This window comes from Apus apus, chromosome 4, assembly GCF_020740795.1.
Source record: "Apus apus isolate bApuApu2 chromosome 4, bApuApu2.pri.cur, whole genome shotgun sequence".
Taxonomy (NCBI): domain Eukaryota; kingdom Metazoa; phylum Chordata; class Aves; order Apodiformes; family Apodidae; genus Apus; species Apus apus.
Window position 1 is genome coordinate 2,411,133 of NC_067285.1, and position 15,867 is coordinate 2,426,999.

The following is a 15,867-nucleotide window of genomic DNA, read 5'->3' on the forward strand; positions in this document are numbered from 1 at the left end:
GCAAAGCCTTGAAGTTTAAGCCCAAAGCATCAAATTTCTCTTTAAGTCTTCCTTGGGGTTGTTTTAAACGGGTGTTTTCTGTAGTCTCATCAGTACTGTCATAATCTAGACTAATTCTGAGGACTCAACTGCGAACTCATAGAAACGTTCAAGATCTTCTGAAAACGTCCCATTTTTATGTGAACTTGGGAACAGTTCTTTGAAAAAAAAGTAATTTCAAACTCTCAAGCAAAATCTAATACCTACCAACACATTTGTCAGGTGTCCCTGGTGTTGCACGTGCAGCTCCTTGCAAGCAACGTGTCTCTTGTACCAACCTGCCCCATACTCACAAACAGCAGTGATCAAAGTAATTAATCATATATAAATTATCTGTTAAGTCTATACTGATGATCAGGGGCTATAACAAATGTTATTGGGAAAATACCAAAGGAAAATAAATCCCCAGTATCGAAAGAAGACAACAAGGCTCTGAGGCTGTTCCACCTCCACTCACACACAGAGCCCACAGGAGTGAGTTTGTCTGGAACACTAAGGTTTTCATCTGCAAGCCAAGCTGACAGCAAACACAGGTTCAGATTCTGTTGATCCAGGCAGTGAAGCCCGAACAGTCATTCTGTGACAACTGTAGTACCTTTGATTTTGCATTTCATTTGTGCACAGGCCGAGCTACTCCAAGTGTCACATCAATGAGCATCACATGGCTGCTACAGGAGACAAACACTGCACAGGATTATCACCTTAAATAACCACCTGAAAGGCAACTACTGCCTTTTTTGCAGTATCAAGGTCTCTTCTGACCCCACAGACTAAGAGCAACAGAAAATGAAAGGTTCTGCTTCCCCAAGACCTTGTTTACACCACTTAGCCCCCCGGTACATTATTCTGTGCATGACATTCCCATTCTCATCCCAACCTTTCCCTGTCAACTGTTATGCTTTTGTTACATCTTGCACAGCAGTTGGCTCTCTTCAATTACTGCTGCAGTTTGACATGGGAACAGCAAGTTTCTGTCACTGTACTTCTCTCTTTCCACTCCAGCACAGGTTCAATGATGTTTGCTCCCATTCATCTCTGCTACAGCCAGTGGGGGTTTATTCACCAGCACAGCAACTTCAAACTAGACTGAAAATTTTACTTTGAGAAAAACAGAAGTTCTTTTAAAGTGGAAAAGATCGTTGTTCAGTGGATTAGGCAGATGCATCATCAGAGGGACAGAGAAGAAGGGCAACCCAACCTTCCCTCGTGTCTGAGGATGCTCTCAGCAACCTCTTCCCTCCTCCAGATAGTTCCCTCCACGCTCATGTCAACATCAGCTTCTCCAGGAAAGCACCTATTCTTGCCTCCACCTGACAAGAATTAACCAAAAGTCTTCTCAGCAAGAAAGAAGGAGGAATTACACAACCTTTCTATATATCTTCACTACACACTCTCCCCTCATAATCTAATTCCTTCATTTAGTGCATTTAAGAGATACACAAGAAGGCAAAACCACAATGAGATCTACAGACCAGGCAGTTCTTGGATGTAACACTTGGCCTCACTCAGCCAAGCTTTTAAAGTAAAGTAATTTTAAAGCAATTCCATCATTCACTGGAAATTGCAGTTTAGTTTGCTCAGACTTTCAGTAGCAACCCAATTCCAAACAAAAACCAGTAGATGGCTTGAAGATGGAGGCACATCTCCAGGTGTGTTTTGCCCAGTGTTGCAGTTCAGATGGAAGAGAAGTCCTTAGAGGAGACACTTGGCTGCTTCTCGTGGGTGTTTCAGCTCAGATTCAGACCTGTGTAACACCTATCTAGTAATCCTCACACAGCTGACACTCGGAGAAAGAAACTTCACAGTATAGTGGTGGGAATAAGTATTCACTAGGAGAATTCCAAGAGCTCAAACCCCTGCATTTTCCTTCTATGTAAAAAAAAAAAAAAAAGAAAAAAGAAAAAAAAGAGTGAAAGAAGTCATATCTCCTCAGAGGAACATGACCCTCCTGGAGAAATGAGCTGCTGTATTTTCCCACCAGTGCTTGGAATAGAAAAAAAGTGGAAGCTGATGACTAAAGGAACAACTAAAAATATCTCAAGTAGTCTTGATCTGGAGAGTTGCTTGGCCTCATTGCAATCACCAAATAGCTTTTTCTATTTCTGCTGCTAATGCAGGCAACAAAAGTTCATTTATTCCAAGATGAACTCCAAAAAGCACTTTTCCCCCCCCAGTTAATGACAGTTCTTTCCCTTTGTTATAGTCCTGGTTTTTGCCTGCCCTGAGAGCAGTAAACCACTGCCTCACTTGGTTCAAATATGGCTTGAGGAAAGCAGGGGAAACGAGAAAAATCCATCTCCAATCCATCTTAGTCTCCAGACTAAGAGAAGGAGAAACCTGCACTGGATGGGAGCAGATGGATGCCAGACTGTTTCTGAGATACAGCTGTAATTGTGTATGTTTAAGCAAATTCAGGAAGACCCACAGAAGGAAAAGTCCAACACATAAAACAAGGCAACTCTGGTGCCAGCCTCATAGGCTGGTGGCTCCTCTGGCACCTTCACAGGTTCAACCACCACGTGGTATCAGAGGTTTAAATTCAGTTTGCAGGTCAAGTTGGGAGAAAAACTGCAGCCTGTATAAGAACTCCCCACAGCAGCATCAGCAGACAGGGCCAAAATGCTACAGTTTGCCATTGCTTATTCAGGAATAAAGTTCTTCTAAGTCCTTCTGACTTTTACCCCCCTTTTTTTTTGAAAGGAGAAAAGAAAGAAATGGTTCAAGGGCTGGACTTCAATAAAAAATGGCAACATAGCATTTAATTAGCAGATAATTTCAAGCAGTGAATTTAAAATAAGGTTAAAAGCATCACTCAGGAGGAAGAGGAGGTGGTAGATACATGGAAACTGGGAAAATACAATGAGAAATCAACCATGAGATGATGAGACTGCTTCCCCCGAGCACAAGTTGGGCTGGCAGGGAGGAAGGCAAACCCTCCTGGATGCCCACGGTGTGGCACACCAGAGTAAGAAGCACTGATGTCCCCCAGCCCAGCTGGGAGCAGATCTCATTCCTACATTTGCCATTTGCCCCATCAGCTATTAATACACAAACCCCCTTTTTTATTCTTTTGCTCGGAGATTGACAATGTGAATTAAAAAGCAGCGTGCAATGTTAATTAACAAAGAGGTGTGAAGCAGCAGCATCCAGGAGCAGCAGTCTGGCAAGAGGCAGTGCCTGATGGCCAATCCAGCTATTGATCCTCCTACACGTTTCTGCCATCACTTCTGCTGCCCACAGATAAACAATCTAAAGAATATTTGCTTTCCAATGGCAGCTGCTGTCAACAAGTAGGCATTTCCTGTCATACTTTCTGCAGAATAATCCATTATTTTATGACATCACATGGTTTCGAATCACCACCCAAATTCCTGATGCCATGGCTGTTGAGAAAATGTCCACACATCTTAAAGCACTAAACATCCACAGCCAGGCAGCATTCAAATTCTTCTCAATTCTTTTCAAGAGGTGGTATTAGAAAAAATTGCTACTCTCAGAACACATTCACTAAGGAACAGAAGAAAAACTGAATGAGATTAATACACAGTAATAATAGGAATGATGCTGGAGCACAGCCTTGAGCAGTATTGAGCACACATGGGGTTTGAGTGCTGTCCAGGGTATTTACAGCAGGTTTTGTTACAACCCACAAAAATATCATTTTGCAAGGATTTCCAAACCCATTTATTTCTCTCATTCACTTTGCAAGTTGGATTTTTTTGCATAAAGGAATGTTTTTTTTGTGTGAGGATAGGATAAAAAAAGGCAAGGTGTTTTCCCATCAGCCCTTGACAGCTGTTTCTAAGCCCCCACGTGTAGAAAATTCAGAAGGGGGTCCCATTTTGGAACCTCCTTGGATTATAAAACCTGTAACAAGGTTGTAGGTTTGACCACCATGTTTAGAGATGCTGGCCTATGTCATCCAAAAATATCCTTTGGTGGAAAATACCTCCTGATCAAATGTGGATTGTTACCATGGGAATAAGCTTTTTGGACTGAGGCTGCATCTTGGACTCAAGATCAAAGAGAATTAGATTTCTGTTTTGGAAATAAAGAAATACGTTAACTTCAGAAAATTTTCCAGTATTTGCACAGGACTCTCAGTTCCCAACCTACAAGCTTTATTTTCACAAAGACACCAGCAGACACCAGCAAGAGCAGAGCCTACAACCTGGTACTGGCTGGCAGGCACACGTCCTGCCCTCACTGCCCTTTGGTGCCAAGCACCAGCAGCAGCCACCCAAATAACAAGGTAGGGAAACTCCTCCCACTGTCAAACCAGTTGCTCTCTGAAAGGGAAGGGGGTTTATTTATTTATTTGTAATAAATAAATAATTTCCTTTTATTTGTTGTTTTTTTTTCCCCCTGCCCCAGGGCTTATGCATCTTCAGGTAAAAAGGAAGCTGGCAAGAGCTCCGTGTCTGCCCGAGCCATCTGTCTCTGCCTGCTGGAAACCTGCTGGTAGCCCAGACTCACGTGGAGGTTGCACCAACACAGGCTCCCCGTGCTTCAGAGGCCGGGTGTCCAGTTAGTCCCTTAGGTGACATTTAGGTCACATAATTCCCATTACACACTGAGAAAATACAAGCAGGGGTGTGTTTAGGGGGAAAACGCAAGGACGGGGGGGGAAGCACATTTCACATCACAGGAGGAGCACAAGCCAAGGCAGCACAACGTTCCCAGGAACAGCTCTGTCCCTTCCCAAGGGATCACGGAGATACTGAGGGGCCCCAAGGTCCCGGACATGGTGCACAAGGACACCTGGGGTTGCTGATCCCACCTGAGTGCTTGCACAGTGCATGGCTGCTCTCAGGGTTTCACCGGGACATAACACAGAAGTCATTTGTTATTGGAAAACTCACCCCCTCCGTGTCTCCCCTTACCAGCCAGCACCTGCACCCAGGTACCACACACCTCCAGGCTCATCTCAGAACATAGATTTTCTTTTCATATGGAAAAGTTCCATACGAACTTTCCAGTTCTTGCTCAAAGTGCAGTTTTGCAAGTATCAAGCCAGATTTTTATGCATCAGAATAGTATGTTCCCGTTGCTTCTTCTGGCAATAAAAATACACTGCCAGTATGATATAGCTCATTAAACAGCAACTTTTTAATAAGATAACTATAAAACTTTCAGATGAGCTCAGATTCCCTTAGGCTAAAGAAACAAACTTTTAATTTTAGTTTGTCAGATGCAGAAGGACACTTCTAGCTTCAGAGAATATGAAACTAAACCGTCAACCTCACCTCCTTCTAATAAATAACCCTTTCTAATTAAACAGGTTTAAAATAGTATCACTAATCTCCAGTATGAAAGCAGTATAATTTACAAACACAGGTACTAGTATTTTTTGCTCTTTTGTTTGTTTTTGCAGTTTCATCTTGTATTTTGAGTAATTTTGAGTTACTCACCCTGTAACAAATGAGTTTCTCTAAAACAAGGAATCTTTCAAAGCAATCGGTATTTAAAATACCTCCCGAGTTCTCTGCATTTCCTGGTCCAGGGAACATTATCTTTTTTCCCCTGAACATTCCTGACCACAATCACTCAAAGCACAAATACACACCTATACTTTTAAGCCCAAACCATAGTACCAGCTTCACAGAGATGAGTCACACACACGTGCATTTTAGGGTAAAAAAAACACAGGCACAAGAGACTAAGGAAGGAGATGCTCCAAATTGTATTTCCAACTCTTTTCACCCAATTAATTAATATTTTGCTGTTCTATAGTCCCCCCTATTTTGTATTTATATTCCTGGAGAGATTACTTGAAGTCAGTCAATGGACAGCATCCTGAAAGTCATTTTGATCCATCTGCAGCCCTCCAATCTAAATACACAAGTTCAACTATATTTCAGCAAGACCCGTGTACAAGACATGTTCCCTCCATGCCAGCCCTGTCTCCAGTCCCTGCGTCCTGCACCCCCAGCCAAGTCCTCCTCTTCCAGCAGCATTTGGGCAGATTTACCCCTGCGTGGCAAAACAGGAGACACTCAGCACCCCCTCTGTTTCCCCTCTGTGCTCCCAAAGACAACACACATCTAGAAATACAGGCACACTTGGTTCAATTTCTTTATACAAACCATTTCTTTTTCCTTTTATTTACCTGCTCTCCAACTGATGCAGAGACACCCGAGAACACACACCACTGCTGCCCCACGGGACCCATTTTTTCAGATGGGTTGAATCCTGCTGTCTGTCAAACTTGTCTTTTATATCTTGTATATCAGCCAAAAAAAGGGTGAGCTTTTATATAGGACACATCCAGGGTGCTTCTATAGTCCCACCCTGGCAATGGAAACCCTGGTTGGTGAATATTTTGCTGGCAGTTTTAGCATGTGATAAGTGCTCATTCAATGGAATAACCCAAGAGGCTCTGGCCACATTATAACATCAACATTTTCCTCCCGTGACTGGAAAAGTAAACGTTCAGGCTGATCAATGACTGGCCCTCTCTTTTTTTTCAACAGAGCAGCTACTGAGAACCTGGAGATGTATTTCCATCCCAGGAAAAAAACAGAGAAGATCTACTTGTGGTACAGGGAAACAAAACAGTCAATATACAGCGCTCAGTCTCCTCACACCCTGCTTGCAAATACTAAAGGAGAAGGGAAAGAAAAGTTACAGGAATATTTGTTTTCTGCAGTTTTTCCTCTTCCCTACAACTCAGCATGCTCCCACCCAGCCTGCTCCCCCCAGCCATGGGGAAACCCAGCCCGGGAAACTTCTTGAAACCAAGTTTACAGCTGGTTTTGATGACCTGCTGCCATCCTTCAGATGCCCCTGTTCCCACCCCCAAACGCAGGTTCCTGCATGAGATTAAATTCAAAACCCACTCTCCACCTGCTTTATTTTTTCACAGGTGTAGGGAAGCATCTCACAAGAAAGGAGAGGACAGAAATGTTGTGTCTGAAAGAGACACACAAACCCGAGACAGCAGGTACCTCAGGAAAAAGTAACCAGGTTTTTATCTTCCAGTCAAGGTACTTTTGACCATATTCTGTTTTCAGAGTTCAGCAGGCACCAGGCAACTGTTGCTTGACAGGGATTTGAGGGAATCAGGAATTGTGCTCTGAGAAATGGCAAAGCCAGTTTTAAAGCCTGTTCAATACCCAAAAGCAAAGCAGTTACTTTCTGGGAAGCCACCCCAACTGAGGGTGTAACTCACACACATTTTGAGTGGGGTGGTAGAAAGAAGAGTCCCATGTGCTCTGGAACTGTTTCCAATAACAACAACAAGAAGGTTTTTTTCTTAGACACAATTAGCAATGGCTAATGTGGAAAAATCCAAAAGGCAGCAGATAAACTTGAGTTAACCAAAGTCTCAGTAAGGCTCATGAAGAACTTGAGGCCTCATTAGATGGAAGACTTGAACTGATTTTCTGGCAAGAAATCTTTCTGGCAGTTGTAAAACCAGCAACAGGTAGCTCTGGTTTTGCTAGATTTAAATCAATCTTAAAATCAATCTTTAAATCAATCTTGCATCAAAATAAGAAAATAAGGATAATCAGCTCATACAGCTGTGAGCACAACGTGCCCAGCAGAACCCCACGCTCTTGCAGTGGGAAAGATTATCCCACAGACCTCAACCACAAGAAGCTCTGAGAGGGCTTCTTCCCATCTCACACACCTTTCAACAGCAAAAAAAATGAATATATACATATATCCTATGTACAGCATACCGCAGTGATGGAGAGAAATGGAGCCAAGCTGCATTTACACACAGCTCTGCAGCCTGACTCGAACACATCCCTTCCTTCTCCATCCCATCAGGCAGTAGCTACAGAAACCTGTCCTGTGGCCTGCATATTTTGTGCTTATGATCTGCTTTTCCAGCTGAAGGCATTCCTGTGCAATTTGGTGCAAGTTACCTGTCTCCTAAAACTTATCCTGGCCTTATCAGAAGTAACACCATAGCAATTCTCAAAAGAAATCCTATCCTCAAGTCTTCTCCCTTCTCCCTCAAGTGTACCACAAACCAAAGAACCACAGCTGTGTTGCTGAAAAAAGAAATGAGACAAGGGGATTGTAACTCATTTCCAGGCTCCAGATCATTTTGCACCCATCTCACTGTCTTAGTTTTTTGGCCATATTACAAAACTAGGTTACAGAAAGATATATATTACAAATAAATACATAAAATTGCTGGAGAGCAGAGAGCAAAGTCTAATTATCAACAAAACTGGTGGTAACTAAATTGACTTAAGTCAATACTAAGTCAATACTACTCTGCAAAAAAAACACTTGGAAGCAATGACTAAACCAAACATACAAAATCAAAACACACTGACTTCCAGGAGACCTTCTGTCCACAGGTCAAATAGGTGAACTATAAAGGAAAGTGTATTTGTGGGAGAAGGGCAAATTAAGTCAAACATCCTATGAAATGAACCCCTCATGTCTGAAGAGAAGCTTTCCAGCTGTCACCAAAACTGCCAAGAAAGCTTTAAAACTTCATGGAAATAGCCAAACTCTTTGCCTTTTACATCTCCTGGCTGCTCAGGAATCACCCCCTCAGACCAGGTCAGCAACAGAAAATGCAGATGTTCACGACAGACAGAGGTAGACGTTTGGCTGCTAACCCCAGGTTCAAGGCAAAGCACGTGCTGACACTGGGGGGCAACTTTCAGGAAAACAGCAGCATTTAAGAAAAAAAAATCTGCCTGCGAAGCTACACAAAACCCTGGGACATTCCTTAACATTTCTTCTATGGAAAAATGGTCACTGTTTTTGCTCATCCACATTCTAGAAACTTTGTTTTCCCTCTCGGGCACAGGGCTTTGATTCTTTCAGGGAACCAAAGAAAGGCTTTAGTTAACATAAAAAGCAAACCAGATCAGCTTACAATGCTTCCTTAAGAAAAAAAAAAAAACAACACATCCTTTCACAGCATGCTAATTAATAGATGGAACCACTATTTTGATATCATGATTAAGAACAGTTCATTTTCAGCATTCTTCTCAACAGCAGATCAATTTAAGATGCAATTACCACCAATGCGATTATCTGGCAATTTGCTCACTAAATGACTTTCCCAGATGTGCCACTGAGATAAGGCACTGCCTTCTTTAAAGTGCCTTTGAGCTACTGAAAAATGAACCTGCAGGGAGCAATTTTTAAACAACATATATCTTGATTCTTCAGTCACAAAGCAAAACTCCTGCTTCCCAAGTGATGACAACAAATGTGAAGGAGGACGGGCAAAACACTGGGTTTTTTTCCTCCTTATTTCACAAACAATAATCACTAATAAGAACACTGTGATGGAGGACACATCCAAAGGATCATTTTTGGACAATATAAAACTGAAGCTCTTGACTTCATTGCATTTTAACCAAGTGAATCACTCATTCCTACCCCTCACTCCTCCTGCTGTAGCTACTTACTGGTTTTCACAGCGGTGCTTCACAAGGAGCTGCGCTGGCGCCTGGGCAACAGAAAGAAAAGAAATCCATTCTCCAGGGATCTGGAAAAAGGATAAACAGGGAGGTGACAAAATCTGCATGTGTAAAGTTATTCATTTTGGTCAAAGTTACCAGTTCCTGATCAGATTTTGGGGGAAGATATCACACCACTCTATCATGGCCAACACAGATTTGTAAAATGGGGAAATGTTGACTATACACGCACCTGGTCACCTCTGGACTCAGTAGATAAAAACACCTTGAGAAGATCTTGCTGGCTCTAAAAAAGCCCCTGGCTTTCTGTCCATCCCTGAGGACCAACCCACTGCATCCAGGAGCACTGATGGCTCACAGTGCTGCCAGAAACCTAAAGGATCTGCAAAGTCACCAACGAAAGCTTGAGGTGCCCAGGCAGGGCTGCTGCTGTCTAGAGCAGAGCGTGATTTCTGACCAACATGCAGAGGTTCTGGTGCTCAGTTAATCCATGTACTGTACCCACAGGAGCTGGTGGCAGTGGCTGACAGCTATGGCTGTAGCCACCAATTTTGTCCCTCCACCTCCCAGCACTGATCATGAAGCACTTTTCTAAATACTGCTCAAAAATGGCCACAGGAGCTTTTGTAGTGATTCATTCATCAGCCTTTCAAAAGCAACAGTTCTCCCAGCAGAGTTTAACTGGAAACTTATCTGCCTGCCCTTCTGTGCAACTCCCCAGCCTTTTACTTCTATGAAGATCTAAGCCTAAATACATTTTCTGCTGATAACCTGATGCCTGCAGAGGTTCCTCCTCCTGTTCTGTGAAGGGGAACCCCTCCCTGCTTCAACAAAAAGATCTGAAGAAAATCATTACAGTTCCATGATTTCTGCCACTCCTCAGCCTTCAACATGCTCCTCTACATATGCAAACTGCATTACTAAATCACAAAAGTAGACATATTGTAAGACACAGCTGTACCAACTTCACCAAAACTGACTTATTTCTCTAGACTGAAAATTCAAAACAGAGCAGAACTGTGTGTTGGCTTTCTTATTTATGATATTTACTTACATTTACATACATGTGTCACAGCTACCAACAAAGATATATAGATATAAGTCTTACTTGCTTTGTAAACTGTTTCTGGTGTTGGCTGCCCTAGTTTAATGGGCCAGGAACAGCACTCTTTTTGATATAAATACTACTATGATGGGATGAGCTTTTTCCAGAGGACATGAGGTGGTGAGTGACCAGTAAGATGTCAAAATCATCTTCTGATTACTGAAATATGGAATCACTTCTTAGTTTCTGCAAAACCATGAACTACAGACTGTAAAGGTGCTTTAACCAACATGAGTTTTACTAGTGAGTCAAGTATATTGATCAGATTTACATCACAGGAAAACAATCCTTTCCAGCTATAAGCAGAGCTCTCAGTCTCCCCTACAGGTTTGTTTTTTTATAAGCCTTGATAGTTTTAACATTATGGATAAATACAATTTTACTTTCCTCCTAATCCACGGAATTGTTTTTGATCTTCAGTATTACACCAGCTAACAGCACAGCTAAAAATAGAAGCACAGCAGTACACCTGCTTCATGAAAATTAATTTAAAATATAATTCAATCAATGTCTGTAACCAGAGGATGTTTTCAAGTCGTGCAGTCCCACAGAACAACACAGAACTGCTGAGATAAGCTACACTATTCTGTCAATACAGACTCTGAAACATTAAACATATCCTTAGACTAATCATCATGATTAATAACAATGAACAAATTAAGCAGATTGATGATAAAATATGTCAGGATCTCCAGCGTTTTGGAATAATGCTACACATGCACCTGAGTGCAGCTGGGGCTGCTCACAGATGTGAATTCCTTTTCATTACTCATTCAGAGATTAATTTTTGGCATTTTTTCCTTAATTCACAACTAACAATAGCAAGTCACTCAACAGCACGTACAGCTTCCTGGCCAGGATTTTCAGTGGGCATCAATGCTGAATGACACAGTAACTTCAGCTGAGAAGGACCTTTGGGGGTCACCCTGCCCACTCAGAGCAGAGCTGGGCTCAGGCTGGTGGGGCTCCAAGGAGGGGATGCTGCAGCCCTCTGGGCTCCTGTTCCCATGCTGCCCACCACCCTCACCAGGAATTTTCTTCCCCCCACATAACCAGTTGCTTGTGCCCACTGGCTCCTGCCCTGAGCCTGGCTCCATCTTCTCCATTACCTTCCTCTGCAGGCTGCAGTTCAGTCCCCACCCCATAAGCCCTCTCCCTCTGGGCTTGTTCTTCCCATCCTCATGCCCTTGCATTTGACTTTGGCCAGAACCAGGAGGCTGCTCGTGACCTGTTCCTCCAGCTTCTCGACCTCCCTCTGCACAGCATCCCTGCCCTCCAGCAGAGTATCCCCTCCTCCCAAAACCAGGGCCATCTGCCAAGCTGCTGAGATCACCCAGCTCACTGGCGGAGATCTTAGATGTGACCCTACGGCTGAAGGGTATCCAGTGGAAAACGATGTGTAAAGACCTTCACTCTCCTGTTTGTTCAGATTAAATGAGGAACAGCTGCTGGCAATTCGACTTCAGAGCCTGCTCCCTGCTCGAGAGCAGTCGGAGACACTTCATTTTGATCCCATGTGTCTCCCACAATAAGACGATGAAATCACACAAAATCCTGACTGATCTCCTGGAAGGCCCAGAACATGCCAAGTTTCACTATCTACCTTACACAAACTTCCACAGACATGAACTTATTTGGTAGTCTTCATGACAAAATAAATAATTTTTTTAAGGGTCTTGGCCAAGGTAAACAGGAAGAAAACAGTGTTCAGAGGCCAGGCCTTGCATGCCTTCCATGCTTTTGATGTACAAAGGATGTTTGTTAGACTGGTTTAAATGTACACAGAATATAAAATCAGGACAAAGTTAACTAACATCCAAATGCATCTTAAAAACAACAGAACAAACAAGAATTGCTTCTTGATTAATATACAACACTTTTGAGAGCTGCAGTTATTTCAGCTGACTTCAGTCTCTAATGTTTTGACCACTGGCCACCAGCACTCTGGAGAGACCAACTCACAAGTGTCACTGCCCCTCAAGGCAGCAGAAACAAAACAGCTCCACTCAGATGTTCACTGCAACTGAATTCACTTTTAAAATGCAGATTCCTCACCCTGCATTCACACATGCATTAAAAGGGGTCTGCAACTATCCCCTCAAAAAAAAGAATGCTTGAAAACAGTTTACATGTGTCCCCCTTTTTCCACTTGGAATTCATTAATTGAATCTACTGAAATGGCTGCAAGTTCTGTAAGAAACATGCCAAGTGATTTTAAAGTTGCTCTTAAGAAAGCTAAGGGTGACAATCTTGCTCTGTTGTATGTGATGGTGTTTTGATCCTGCACACCAGTTCATTTTTGGCTGGACTTTTGGCAGACCTGTGGTTTCTCCGAGCTGGTTTTGGTGATGTTAGAGAGCTCCTTTTTCCCTTGGTTCAGTATATTTTCCGTGTCCACTTGTGCCTTTTGAGTGTATCTATAATCTGTTTGTTACTAATTCAACACTGAATTTTAGAGTAATAGAAATTGCCATTTGGACTGCAGGAAGCTACAGTGAGGTTTATGATGCATGGCTTTAAAAAAAAAATAAAAAAAACAAGAAACGTGATATATGATTTACCACAGGTCAGTCTGCCACCTATTATGGTTGTCAGTTTGTTAGATCATTTGCAGTTGCAAGAACCCAGGAGCCATATCAACGTCTGATGAATGTTTCAGGAATCCCAGCAGCACTCTTAGCTCTCTTGCTACTCTCTTGTGTTTGCCTCAGTTGCTGCTTACAATTACCACTAGTGATTGCTCCATGGGGGGGAGGAGGAACCAGTGCAAAAAGAGGTAGGAGAGCTGAGAAAAGAGCTTCTGACCACCTGGTCCAAGCTGTGGAAAGCTGAGCCCCAGATTAGTATTTCCAGGGACTATCAAGCCAAGTCATGAGTATTTCCTAAATGTATTTCAGAACAGTAATTACGAAAATTACTTTTACCCGGCGCTCATTAAGGAACTTCCTTTAGTGCAAGAGATCACAACAACATTGAAGCATTTGCTGCGTGTCCAGCTTTAGACAAACCCACAGATGAACTCCTGACCATAGCAGCGAGGTGAAGCTGTACCAGACCAGACCAAACCCTGCGTTATCTCAGCAGTCTCCCCTCTGCACAGCTTCCCCTTGTGCCTTCAAACCACAGCTGCACCCATGGGAGGCAAGCACAGCTTTGGGGCTGGTGGCTAAGGCTCTATAATGCACAGGCACTGCTCTGCACCCTGTGTCCTGAAGCAGCACCTCGGGACAGCAGGATATGTCTCTTTGACCGAATTTCCAACACGACAGGCACTTCAGTTGATGCCTGTGTCCTCCCAGGGGCAGTGAGACAGCAAAAATGCCATCCTCCTGGGGATCATAATTCACACCGATGCCACATGGTGGTAGCACTACTAAAGGGATGTCCCTCCAGGAAGCCCATTTCATCTAAGCTGCCTGGAGCCAAAACAAGACAACACCACCCTCGTTTCAAATAACATTTTGCACTGCAGTTTTACATAACTTTTCTCAGTTTTACAGTCACTTTTCTCACGTCTGTGCCTAAATGCAACACTGAAGCACAGCAGATGTCACACAGGAGCCTTGCAAAGTCCTCTGAAATATGCAACTGCTGTGGTTTTCCCCACAAATGCACAAATTTCTTAAAGCTGTACTTGGAGAGCTGCTGTGAACTCCACCATCTCAAGGCCTACACCTTCACAAGAAATCAGAGAACCACTAAGGTTGGAAGGGACATAAACAATCATCTAGTTCCAACCTCCCTGCCATGAGCAGGGAACCCCACCGCTAGACCAGGTTGCACAAAACCTCCTCCAACCTGGCCTTAAAAACCTCCTGGGATGGGGCAAATCCCCCCCTGCACATTTCTTGGGCTCGGATGAACACAATCCCAAACCAGTCACTTACTGGAACCCATGTACAGAGAGTACAGAGGAACAGAACACAGCTGTTTCATAAGGTGGTTACAACCTTCTTTCTAGTTCAGTCAAATGTCTTACTTGAAGTTGAGTCAAATAAAAACCAGAAGAGAAAACAAAGGAATGGAAGGCCTTTTCAGCTTCACTTTGCAACTGTCATTTATACGTTTAAAATACAGTTTTCCTACTGCCCAACATGTTTTCAGAAAACAAATCCATGGGTCCTCAAGGCCCAAGTTTTCATGCCACTTAATGCTGGAAACAAGCCACACCATGTCTGAAGAAAGACTCAATCACCAGCAATCTGCTGTCCCCATAAACTGCAGAGGACAGAAGAGGACGTGGGGGGAAAGGAGGAATGCCTGCCCTTGGGAGACACTTTTTCTTACAGTGTTCTTGACCAAATACCAGCCTTCACATGTCCCGTCTCCTCTGTTGACCAGTTCTACCCGCAAATAATATTGAGAGTTTATAGTTTGTCTGTAGAGCAGGAGATGGGAAAGAAGTTTGGGAGATAATGGTGGAAGAAAAACAAACACAATTAAACCCCATAAGCCACAGATTGAACCATTCTAGTATTACGGAGGGAAATCCTACAAGTTAAAGTTGTTCACTGGGATCACTCAGTTCTTGCTGCTCAACTGCAGCCACCACCTCTACCTTGCCTGGACAACTTCAGCAGATGTTTGCCAACAGATTACAGAATTGCAGCTACTGCAGACAGTTAGGTCAGGTCATTTTTCAAATCATACATTAAATACCCATGCAACAATTTCAACCTTTCAAAAATTAACCCCAACCTCTTCCCGCCCCCCCCCCCCCAACCCATTCTGAGTGAAACTGCTGAGCACAACTATCCTCCTCCCAGATCCTGAGCAAGTACTGTGAACTCCTCATGAATAACTCCTCCGTAGAAAGGAACACTGCTGTATTCATTTTGGAAACAAAAACGGCATTGTAAGAAAATATGCTGCTCACAATTCTGGTGTAATATTCCCAAACAACAGTATAATGTCAAAAATGGCATTTTCCTTACCCTGACTTGAACAGTGAAATTTCTGGCTCTCTGTAAACAAGCAACAATTTCAGATTTTCCTCTTCGACAGTAGAAGACTCATTTTTTTTCAAGACACTATTTTATTATGAAATACATGTCTAAATTGCTTTTGAGGACTTTGCTGGTTTTTTCCCATTTAAATTTAAACATTTAAAACTCATGGTACAATTACTGAATTTCTACAGCTGCCTACATTGTGCAAAAGCCCAGGGTGAAGTTCTGCCTCCAGCCAGACCACAGGTGCTTATGAAATGTCCCAACGTTAATTCAGAGCTTTCTAAACTCATGAGCATTAAAAAAAAAAGTATCTTAGCATCTCTGCCACTAGAGTTTATGCTTCTTCCGAAACAAAAAGAAGCAACAAAAA

The 15,867-nt window shown here is 43.0% G+C and overlaps 1 protein-coding gene across 2 annotated transcripts in view; it reads right to left on the minus strand.

The window, feature by feature from the left end:
- Window positions 1-15,867, minus strand: part of PTPRE (protein tyrosine phosphatase receptor type E) — a 98,419-nt gene that overhangs the window by 60,614 nt on the left and 21,938 nt on the right. The window contains exon 2 of one of the 2 annotated variants that reach the window (XM_051619191.1): window positions 9,429-9,508. The exons of the other annotated variant lie outside the window; for it this stretch is intronic. The gene's annotated coding sequence lies outside the window, so the exon portion shown is untranslated. The remainder of the gene's footprint in view (window positions 1-9,428; window positions 9,509-15,867) is intronic. 2 annotated transcript variants of the gene reach the window in all.